This window comes from Cupressus sempervirens, chromosome 9, assembly GCF_028749045.1.
Source record: "Cupressus sempervirens isolate cs-2001-9-10 chromosome 9, ASM2874904v1, whole genome shotgun sequence".
NCBI classification, from domain to species: Eukaryota; Viridiplantae; Streptophyta; class Pinopsida; order Cupressales; family Cupressaceae; genus Cupressus; species Cupressus sempervirens.
In genome coordinates, this window is record NC_143126.1 from 411,706,951 (window position 1) to 411,719,494 (window position 12,544).

Here is a 12,544-nt window from a genome sequence, read left to right on the forward strand (position 1 = left end):
TCAAACTCCAAGTGAGATACCAAAAGGAAATTCAAGTCACATGTGTGTATCCAAAGTCATGAATAATCCAAAAGAGGAAAAATAAGATCTAAATGCATCATATAGTGATACCTCTTCAGATGGTGGAGCTTTGTGTTCCTCTCCACTAGAGATGATTAAAGTTTTAAGGAGAAGGCACTTTGTGAAAGGTCAAGGCTAGAATTTGGTAGTCATTCAACCTAAACCACAAATTGATAAAATCACAAAGTTGATTGGGGAGATTCATGATGAACAAAAGAAATAGACAATTCCCATATAAAAGGTAAACAATAGTAACTCACTGAGTCCAACACACGAAAGAATGCAATGGGTCCCAAAGAAACAGTCCTTTAAATTCCAAGTGAAAGAAAATCTTTGAACAAATAAACACAAATCAAGGAAGCTGAAAGAAAAACCAATATGGACACTTAGGTTTGATAGCTCTAAATGAAAATTAGGAGCTAGTTTAGGTATTGAACAAATTAATCTCAAAGGTAGGTCTTTTCATGTTGCATATCATTTACAATTTAGGTGTACTAACAATATTGCAAAATATGAAGCCTTGATCCACAAACTTCTCTTTGCATTAGAGAAGGGTTCCAAAGCTCTCATAATTCAAGGAGACTCTTAATTGGTGATTAGATAGGTTAAATCAATCTACTCTTGTAATGATAGGAGACTAATTGCTTACCAAAAAAGAGTTTGGGACTTGATGGAAGATTTTTAAGTAGGTCCATTCCAAAAAGGATGAATATGGTAGTTGATGCCTATGCAATTGTAGCTAGTGCATTATAGCCTATTGAAAGAATGAAAATCAAAAGGTTTTTAGTTGAACTAGTGGTTGCCCCATCTATTTTGGATAACATTACTAACTTCCAAGTCTTCCAAGATGATCAACATATTCTTGAGTTCATTATGTGTAATGGTCTTCTCAAAGGACAAGAAATTGATGATACTCCTGATGAAAAACCCAAAGATGATGAACTAGAAGATGAAGTTGGGATCATAAATTTAAAAACTAATACTATTCCTCAAGGGATGGTAGAGTTAGAATGTATCTTTGATTGAGAAGAACCAAAAACGTGGTAAGAGTACTATTGAAGAGAATGGGATTGAAGATGACCCTAAGTTGGTGAGAATTAGAAAAGCATGCAATCCCCAAGAATGACAAAGTATGCCTCCATTACTCATAGAGTACAAAGAGTTCACTATGTGGAGTTATGAAGAACTCAAGATATATGATCCTGACATCATCACTCATGATATTCCATTAAAGCCTTATACTAAACCTTTTTGTCAAATAAAAAGACTAGTGAACTCCATTATTGAGCCATTAATAATGAAAGAAGTCCAAAAGTTGCTTTATGCTAATATTATATTTTCTGATCTGACATTCTACATGGGTTGCTAACTTAGTACCAGAAAGGAACAAGACTAGAGAAATCTGCCTTTGCATAGACTTTTGCAATTTGAACCAAGTGTCCCAAGAAGATAACTACCCTTTTTCTTCACTTGATGAAGTATTGCAAAATGTGAATGGGTCTAAGATGATGTCTTTTCTTGATGGATCTTCAGAATATAACCAGGTGATGGTAGAAGAGGAAGACATATTAAAGAGTGTATTCATAAAAAAAAGGGGAATATTTGCATACAAGAGAATGACTTTTGGATTAATGAATGCAGGATCTACCTTTCAAAAAGTAATAGATGAAGATTTCAAGGGGTTGATAAATAAATGAATATTTATCTATATGGATGACCTAAGTATCTTTTCAAAAGACCACGATACTCATATTGCTGATTTAAAACAAGTTTTCAACCAATGTCATAGATATGGTATATCTCTTAACCCTAAGAAATATTCATTCGGGGTTACCAAAGGAAAGTTATTGGGTCAAATTATTTTTGAAGTTAGGATATCCATTGATCCTAAGAGAATAGAAGTAATTCTAAAGATGTCACAGCCCCATAGTCACAAAGAGCTTAAATCTTTCTTTAAGAAGAGTTTGTTGATTAGCGGGTTTGTATAGATAGTTCACCCCCTAAATGACTTATTGAAGAAGGAAGTGAAAATTGAATGGGTTCCTAAAATCAAGAAATCTTTCAAAATTATCATAGTAATTATCTCCACAACTCCATTACTTGTAAGTCCATATTATGAGTTGCCTTTCAAAATCTATTATTTTGCTTCAAAACATTCATGTGCAGGGATTCTCACACAAAAAAAACATAAAGAACATGAGAGACCCATCACATTCATGAGTTGTGCACTAAAGGATGACAAATTGAATTATTTCAATCTTGACAAACAATCATTTTCCCTGATAAAGGTAGTCAATAAAATTTTCCATTACAAACTTAGGAGTAAGGTGTATGCTATTGTGTCAGATCCTCCTATCAAATCGTTACTAATGCAGAATGAATTAGGTGAAAGAAGAGAAAAATGGATAGACATATTACAATAATTTGATTTGGAAATTTAACCAATGAAGCTAGTGAGGGGAAAAGGGCTAACCAAGATTATAGTAGACAATGAAATTAGAACTGATGATAAAGAACAAATCATAGTGTCTCAATTAGACACTAATGAAGGAATAATCATAGATGTTTGGTATCAAGATATTGTGTATTACCTCTTGTAAATTCAATACACTCACTAGATGAATAGTTCCCAACATAAAGGGCTCAATATTAAATATGAATCCTATATGCTTCAAGACATGAAAATTTATAAGAATAACTATGAGGGAATTTATCTAAAATGTTTAGGACATGAAGAAGCAAGAGAGGTATTGGAACAATATCATGACATGTATGGCACTAGACATGGATCAGAAGAGGCTATGACCCATCATATTTTGAGACCAAGTTACTTTTGGCCTACAATTTTCAAGGATACACTTGAACATGTACACTCTTGCCACACTTGTCAAACAAGTGCCAACAGGGAAATAAATCTAGCTTTGCCAGTACAACCAGTATTTAAGGTACATCTTTTTGCCAAGTGGGCGTTGGAATTTATTGGACCATTGAACTAACCATCATCAATTGGACACATGTTCATCCTCAAAACTATAGATTATTGCACACATTGGATAGAAGATGAAACTTTTCAAAATTCTACAACAAAAGTGGTTACTGATTTCTTGGAAGAGAAAATTGTGATTAGGTTTGAAATACCATTCTTCCTAGTGTGCAATAATGGGTCATCTTTTGCATTGAATTTCCTTACTCAATGGGAATTGGACAACCAAGTTATAATCAATTTTTTATCTAATTAATATAACCAAGGGAATGGTGTGGTTGAGTCCAACAATAAGAACCTGATTATAGTCATAAAATGCTTTCTCGTAGAGAATCCAAAAGATACTCATTATGGAAAGATAGAGTTAGGATTAAGAACACTTTGGGAACATCCCCATATCTACTTGTCTATAGATAAGAACCAATATTCTTACTCAATCTCAAGATTCTAGTGTTGAAATTTATGAGAGGGTATGTTGAGGATGTTGATAGAGTTCAAATCCAATTGAAGAATCTCTTAGAATTGGATGAGAAGAGGAAAACAACTTTAGAACACATTTCAAAAGATGATGCTGATATAAAACATTGGTTTGACAAGTGATTCATCATTAAATCTTTCAAAATCTCAAACCTTGTTCTTTTGTGAGACAAGGCAAAAGAAAAACTAGGTAGTCATACCAAGTTTCAACACTTGTGGATTGGTCTTTATTAGATTATAGATATTTTGAAAGAAAAAAATTTTAGGCTAAGTTCTTTACAAGAGGAATTGGTTCCATTGCCAGTCAATGACCAATTTATAAAACACTATTTTGAAGCCTAAAATGGAAAAAAACTCAAAAAAAAATGGAAAGAAAACTTATTGTTTACTTTCTACATGTGTGTTTACTTTATGCAAGTGTATTTATTTTATGCAAGTGTGTTTACTTTTAGTCGTGTGTTTTTTGTTAAAAGTTGTTTCTATCTTTTCTTGTCAGTCTAGGGGTTAGGTGCAATCAAGATTCTTTCTTGATGCATATAATAGATCATCCCATCTGGTTTTGAGTTGAGGGAAGAGGTATTTCATTGTCAAAGCATTCGAATGATTGTATTTCTTGTACCAACTGAAAAAGAGGTGTTGCTTGTAGTTGTAGAGGACTTCTAGTCTTAAAATCAGAATCACAAATTAATAGCTCACAACACTTTACAAATTTAAGAATTTATTATCTTGGTGATTTTCAAATCTAAGTTGATAGTAGAAAGAGATAACTCAAAATTTTCTAATTCAAACAAAGGGTCTCTTCAAAGAACTACTAAGATTAATGTTTGGCACAAGAGTTTCCTAAAAGATCATTAAAATAAGAATGCAAGAGTTATAAACTTAAGAACAGGTCTACAAAGGAACACCAATGCCTTGGTCACATAGTCTAAGCATGGTCAACATAGAAAAGAAAGAAAATGAGAATCACAAAGGTGTTACATTTAAAGATTCTAGATGATTGCAAGAGATAATCAAATAAAGGGATATGCACTCCAAAATGGCTATCCTATTCTATAGAATGAATGAAAAGGCTTAAAGGAATAATAAAGTGAAAACACGCAAGCTCCACAAAGAAAGCTAAAGAAGATTACCAAAGACTCAAAAAAAAAAAATTGATAACTCACCAAGATCCCTTAGAATGGATTCTCTCATCTAGTCAAATATTGATGGATAAATAGGTTTTTGAGGATTTTCAATGTTTGGACTGGTGGAGAAAAGAGTTTCTCCAAGTTTCTAGATACTCATGATAGATTACACCTTGAGACATTAAAGGAAATTGGAACACTAAGCACACATTGAGCCTAAAGATTCAAGATTTTGAAATTTTGTTTTCCAAAAGACTTGGAAGCTACTTGAAATATATGATATCTAGTTGTCATGTGACACACGTTGGAAGAATGCTTGCTAATGAAGAAATGCTTTTGTCATTTCTTTGCTTTTGTTTGGGCTAGTTTTTGCAATCTCATAATGCACACCCTATTTTGAGTCACAAAATGTGGACCCCCTAGTTTTAAAATCCTATATGAGGCATCTAGTCATGCACCTTAGTCATTTAGGACCCTCCTCTAGGTATAGGTCAAACCTTGGTCTTTGATCAGGTAAGGTTGAAAAGTCAAGAGTGGTGAAGAAATCATTTGTTTTTACCTTTGATTGCATAAAGTGTCCACATGTGCATGTGTATGGAGTGCATAGATGCACACTTCACCTCTTTTCAAGGATGCACACATGTAAGCATTCACATTTGTGTACCATTGAAGGTGCACACCAAATCCATCCCTCAAGGCTATATAAACCCCTAGGCTCCCCTTCTCCTCACTTGCTCTTTGTCCAACTCTTATGCGACACCTTCACACCCCTTCAAGTTCTGCTACTCTATAGTTTGTACTTTCGTACTCTATAGTCTCTTCAAACCATAAACTACACCAACCTTTAGGAGGTGTGAACATGTGCATGTGTGCACTCTCAAGAGGTACACACTCTATACACATCAAGAAAAAAAATGAACTCTACCCCCCTGCAACAGATCGTAGAAACATAATTACGTATATGCGCATCTTGTGTAGGTGTGTAGGTGTGCACTTTTCCATCTCAAGGAAAAAATAGGGAGTACACAAGTGCACCTTGCATAGGTGCGCTAGTGTGTAAAATATGTAATCTTGGGGGAAATACTTATATTTTCTCAGTTTTAGCTAATTTTTCCTTTTTTTTTTGTCAATCTAGTCTTATTTTGGTCTATTGACATTAAATTACTAATGTATTCCTCTTTTGTGTAGATATAATGGCATCATCATCTTCCTCCATGGCAAAAAAAATGACACATAAACTTGTAGCATTCAAATACCAAGGAGCTCCTAAAAAGTCTAGATTCCAAGATTGGCATGTAGAAATTTGAGATACAAAATTCATCCACATTGACTGGAATACCTTTTTTCCACTCTAAAATAAACCAAAGGAGTGGTCAAAAATGGTATCAACATTGATCCAGAGTGGGTTGGTGAAGGCCACTTCACACCCTACATAAATTCAATCCTTTGAACTAGTCATGATATTAGTTGAACACTACATACTACATGAGAAGGTCATCAAGAGCCTAATGTGAGAGATAGTCCTCAACCTTAGACCAATAAAAATTGAGAATGCTTTCTACCTCCTCAAGGTAGACCAATACCTTCAGATATCATGTGAAGGGGCCAATAGGTGGTATAGAGAAAATGAGAAAGAGGCCAAGGAATTAGTACAATCCACATTCTTCATCGACAGGAAACCTTTAGGTCAATGAGTAGGAAAGATGGACATGACCTAGGGGTACATGAAGGATGACATTAGATATTCAATTTTTCTCCTTAGCAAAGCCTTGGGCCTCCCTATAGAAAGTCTCCTACAAACATGGATGGTTCAAAGATGCCTATTAATTAGGCCACCATCCTAAGTGATAACTTAGATGAGAAACTAATTTTGGTCAAGACTGACCCACACTTCTATATGACATCTTATATGGTGTATCTACTAGCAGCTAGAACCACAGACTACCCAAGGTTGTATAGGAAGGGAAGCATGTAAGACACAAATTCTTGGACCTATGTGGTATATCCACAGTTGGTGAAGAAGAATCTCCCACTGCAAAGTGTGGAATACATGGTAGTGAATGATGGTTTCATATTTACCATCATTAGGTTCATCAAAGGAGATTGTGCCAAATGGATGTTAGTAGATGAAATAGTAAGAATAACTAAAGTAGAAACCTACTACATCCAGTTCAAAACTTTTACATATCTCTAGGTAGCTGGTGTTGTGATGTGCAGCCTAATCAAACTCAAAGGTTTATTTGGTGTGGTTTTCTCCCCATATTATTTCTATCAGAGTTTGAGGTCAATTTCCCCAAGATGGGGTCAAGGGGTAGTACCCCTATGAAGTTCTAAGATAGTGCCCCCATAGCCAAAAATGCCCTTATATTGTAAAAGGTGTCAATTGTTATTTTTCCCCATTAGATGACTTATTCTAGTGCTAATTTTGTAAGCAGAAAAAGCTTGTATAAAAAACACTTAGGGTTTGGGATTTCATAATGTAATGGTGATATTATAGATTCTTGTAGTGGTATTGAGCTATAAGGGATTGCATATTTTAATGACTGGATAATGATAGTATTGGACTTGTCGTTGGTGGATGTAGCCCAGGGATTGGGTGAACCACATTAAATCTTGGTGTCTTGTGTTCTCTTATGTGCGATCTATTTTTTTTTATATTGGTTAAATTTGCATGTAACTATTATTTCTGTCTGAGGTTAATCCTAACAAGTGGTCGTATCAAAGCCGAACGGTTGTCAATTTTTTTTAGCTAGACTATCATCAATTTTATTTTATTTTTTAGCTAGACCGTCATCATTTTTTTTGGCAATCCTCTATAGGAGGGTCTCATAGTTGAGTGAGAGTCTCATAGTTGAGTGGGAGTGATGGTAGATGAGGGTACCTAAACATGGAGAAGTTTAATGGGAAAAACTTTCAGATATGGAAGATGCAAATGGAGAGCTATCTTTATCAGAAGGACTTATGGAAGCTGTTGGAAGGAAAATCCAAGAAACAAGGAACTATGAAAGATGAGGACTAGGAGATTTTAGACAGAAAGACACTTGGAAGCATTAAATTATTCCTGGCACCATCGGTGAAATTTAACATTACAAAAGCAAAGATAATGAAAGAGTTGATGCAAACCCTAGCGAAACTGTATGAAAATCCCTCCACTTCAAATAAGGTATTTCTCATGAACCATTTATTTAATATGAAGATGATAGAAGCTGGATCTATTGTAGGTCATTTAAATGAGTTTAATACTATTACTATTTAGTTATCTTCTGTAGGTATTAATATTGATGAAGAAATTAGGACTCTCTTGATTTTGTGTTCTTTGCCTGAAAACTGGAATGACTTGGTAATGGTTGTGAGTAATTATGTTTCTGGATCAATACCCTAAAATATGATGATGTGATCAGTGTTATTTTGAGTGAGGAAACTTGTAGGAAAACCTTAGGTGGATCTACACCAGGAAGTTCTTTAAATGCACAAAATAGAGGTAGAATGACTAAGTGAGGAAATAATTTTGGAAATCATGGGAAGTCAAAAGGAAAGTCAAAGGGAAAGAGGTCTCAATCCAAAGGACTAAGAGATTGTTGGTACTGTGGTAAACCAGGGCATAAGAAGAAAGATTGTTGGGCTCAAAAGAACAACAAAGGAGATAAACCAGAAGGGAACAAGGAGGAAAATGTGGTAAGTGTCAAATCTGAAGAGGATGCTTTGCTTCTATCTTTAGAAAGTATTGATGATTCATGGGTTTTAGATTCTAGTGCTTCATTTCATGCTACACCTCATAGAGGTCATTTTATTGATTATGTCCAACGGGATTTTTGGCTTGTTTATTTGGGGGATAATGAAACTTATTAGATTGTTGGAAAGTGAAAAGTTAAGATTAAGTTGTAGAATGGGAATCATTGGCTACTACATGAGGCAAGACATGTTTCAAGGCTAAGTAGAAATTTAATTTTGGCAAGGCAACTTGGTGATTAGGGTTGTATAATTACTTTTAATGACAAAAATTGGAAGGTTTCAAAAGTTTCCCTTGTAGTAGCAAAAGGTATGAACGTAGGCACCTTATATCTTTGTACACATCATATTGTTCCTTCTACTTTGATTATTTTAGAGAAAAATGAATGTTCATGAATAGTTGTTGTAGTTGAGCAGGGAGAATAAACAAATGTTGTAGATTTTGATACAGTTTTATGGCACAATAGACTTGGGCATATGAGTGAAAAAGGTATGAAAGTAATTCATTCAAAGAAAGTTTTACCAGGTCTAAAATGTGTTAATATGGATTTCTATGAAACTTGTGTGTATGGAAAACAAAAGAGAGTGAGTTTTCTGAAGACTAGGAAGGAAAAAAATAGCAAGAGATTAGAACTTGTGCATATAGATATATGGGGACTAGCTCAAGTATCTTCCCTTAGTGTCTCTCATTATTATGTTAAATTTATTGATGATGCAACTAAAAAATTATGGGTTTATTTCCTTAGATAGAAATCTGATGTATTTCAAACTTTTAAAAAATGGAAATACTTTGTTGAAAATGAGATTGGTAAGAAACTAAAATGTCTCAGATTTGATAATGGTGGTGAGTATTGTAGTCATGAATTTGGAGATTATTTCTCCATTAATGGTATTCATAGACAAAAATTTTTTCTAAGGACTCCACAGGAAAATGGAGTGGCTAAACACATGAACAAGACTATAATTGAGCGTGCAAGGAGCATGAGGTTGCATGCAAGGTTTCCCTTAAACATGTGGGTAGAGGTTGTCAATACTATTATATATTTTATTAATAGAGGTCCTTCTACTCCTTTGGGCTGCAGTATTCTAAAGGAAGCATGGATTGGTAAGAAAGTGAGTTATTCTTTTCTCAAAACCTTTAGTTGTGAAGCATTTTCTTATATAGATTCTGAAAATAGAACCAAGTTGAAAGCTAAGTCAAAGAAATGTGTATTTGTTGGATATTGAATTTGGTTATAGGCTTTGGGATTTTGAAAATCATAAAATTTTAATAAGCAGGGATGTCATATTCAAGAAGAAAGTAGATGATTATCTAGTGTTGGATGATACTCCAAAAGATGATGTTTCCACAATTCCTCATGATGTGTAACAACTACAAAAACAAATACCACACATCCCAGTGTATGTTAGATAGTCACAAAGGCTAAGTAGAGCTCCAGAAATATTTTCTCCTTGTATTCTATTTTATTACTGATGCTAGTGAACCTGAATGCTATGATGAAGCTGTGCAGGTAGATACTAGGTTTCAGTGGGAGTCTGCAATGAAAGATGAAATGGACTCTTTACTAAAAAAAAGACTTGGGATTTATGCAAGTTGCCTCCAAGTAAATGGGCTTTACAAAATAAATGGGTTTATAGGTTGAAAAAATAGGATGGAGGTAAGAAATGATTTAAACCTAGGTTAGTGGTAAAAGGATTTGCATAGAAAAAGGGAATTGATTTTGCTGAGATATTTTCTCTTATTGTTAAAATGACTTCTATTTGCATTGTTTTAAGTATTTTGGCTACTAAAGATTTGCATTTGGAGTAGCTTGATGTTAAAAACAACCTTCCTTCATGGTGATTTTTATGAAGAGATATATATGGCACAACCACAGGGATTTGAGGTCAAGGGTAAGCAAAACTTAGTGTATAGATTAAAGAAAAGTTTATGTGGCTTGAAGCAAGCACCTCGGCAATGGTATATGAAATTTGATATTTTTATGCATGAGCATGGATATAATAGGTGTAATTCATATCATTGTGTTTATTTTAAGAGGTTGGATGATGGCAGCTACATTGTTTTATGTTTATATGTTGATGATATACTTGTAGCTAGGTCTAACAAGGGTCACATTAAGGGGTTGAAACACCAGTTAACACATGCATTTGCTATGAAGGATTTGTGTACAGTAAAAAAAAACCTTGATATGAAGAATTGTACATATAGGAAGCACATGAAATTGACATTATCTCAAGTTGATTATATTGTGAAGGTGTTGCAACATTTCTCTATGAAGAATTCTAAAGCTATCAACACACCTTTACATAGTCTTTTGAAGTTAACTAAGGAGATGTGTCCCAAGACACAAGAAGAAGAGGATAAGATGTCAAAGGTACCTTATGCTTCACCTATAGGAAGCTTGATGTATGTTATGGTAAGTAGAGGGCTAGATATTCAAAGGTTTATTCAATTCCATTTTCTCCCCATATTATTTCTAAGGGGGTTTGGGGGCAATGCCCCCAAAATAGGGTCAAGGGGCAGTTCCCTTGCGGGGTCCTAGGGCAATGCCTCATGTGCACTCCTTATTGTAGAATAGGGTAGGGTTAAGGGATAATTCCCTTGTGGTAGTTTTCATGGGTAGCATCCCTGAAGCCAAAAATGCCCTTATATCGTAAAGGTGTTGGTTTCTATTTTTTCCCATTGGACAACTTATTCTATCCCTAATTTTGTGAGCAACTAAAGCTTGTATAAGAAAGGCTTAGGTTTAGAAATTTCATAATGTAATGGTGATATTGTAGCTTCTTGCAACAGTATTGAGCTATAAGGAATTTTAAATTTTAATTAGTGGATAATAATAATATTGGACTTGTTGTTGGTGGATGTAGCCTAGGGATTGGGTGAACCATGTTAAATATTGGTGTCTTGTGTTCTCTTCTATGTAATCTATTATTTTATGATATTGGTTACATTTTCATGTAATTTTTATTTCTATCAGAGGTTAATCCTAACAATTGGTACTCTTTTGTGCCCCAAGAAGTCCCAAGGTACCATTCAGATCAACTTTTACTTTTGGAGATAGCTCGTCAGCTCACTTCTACATATGAAAGACTAAGGAAGCAACACAAGAAGACATGATTTTGGTTGATCACTATTGGGGCATTCAATATAATGCAAAAATGAGATATAGATACCTTTGACTCAGAGTGGGATTAGTATCCCTTGGAAGATTATCAAGCTCCTTGCCCATATTTTGATAATATTGGGATGGTTCAACATCTAGTGGGGAAGATATGTGTGCATGAAAAAGCCTTCAAAGACCATTGGATGAATGTGATAGATGAATCTAATGTCTACATTTGGGAAAATAATAAGATGAGTCTAAATTTGGCAGAAAATGTGCTAAAAAGAAGATACCCCCAAAAGCCACAGAAAAGGATGTCCTAGAGATAATGGATCCCTTGTACAATAGGGATAAAATCTATGATAGGGCTATTATGAATGCTAAAATAGGGTGTGAGGAGAATGATGACAAGGATCATCAGGGAAAACATTTAGTGGAGCTTACAAGGGAATGGATCAAGAAACCATTATGGATGGATCTAGTTCCCAAAGCCATATCATTCCTAGCTAGAGCTAGACCCATCAAAGGAAAAGGTACTAAGGTCACAATACTGACCTACCCTACAAAATCATTAGTAAGGCTAGAAATGGTACATCAACATGAGTAATAGCTCAAGTATTTTGAGACTTAGAAAAGGAAAATGAAAGAGGAAAATGGTATCCCCTAGGGCAAGAAAACAAGTGGTAGAAACTCAGTAAGCTAAGCCAGAACAAAAGCCAAAGTAAGTTGTGCTAGAGAAACCATCAAAACAACTATATGAGTAGTCAGAGGTAGAAGCACCAAAAGAAAAAGGAGTCTAACCACCAAGAACCTTAGAGGAAGAAGCCTCTGTGTCAGTGCCAAAGAAAGCTAGAATAGAAACAATGGTGGTAAGTGTCAAAAGGAGGAGATTGAATAAGAAGAGCACTCCCTCACCATAGGTTTCAGAAACCATTCCAAAAGAAGAGAATGAGAAAGAAGGGAAAAAAATTTAATTTTTCCCCTTAAATAAGAGAACCCATTTAGGTAAGGTAGAAAAGGAGGAGAGGAGGAGAAGCCCTACTCAAACACCTCTATCTCCTCCTAAG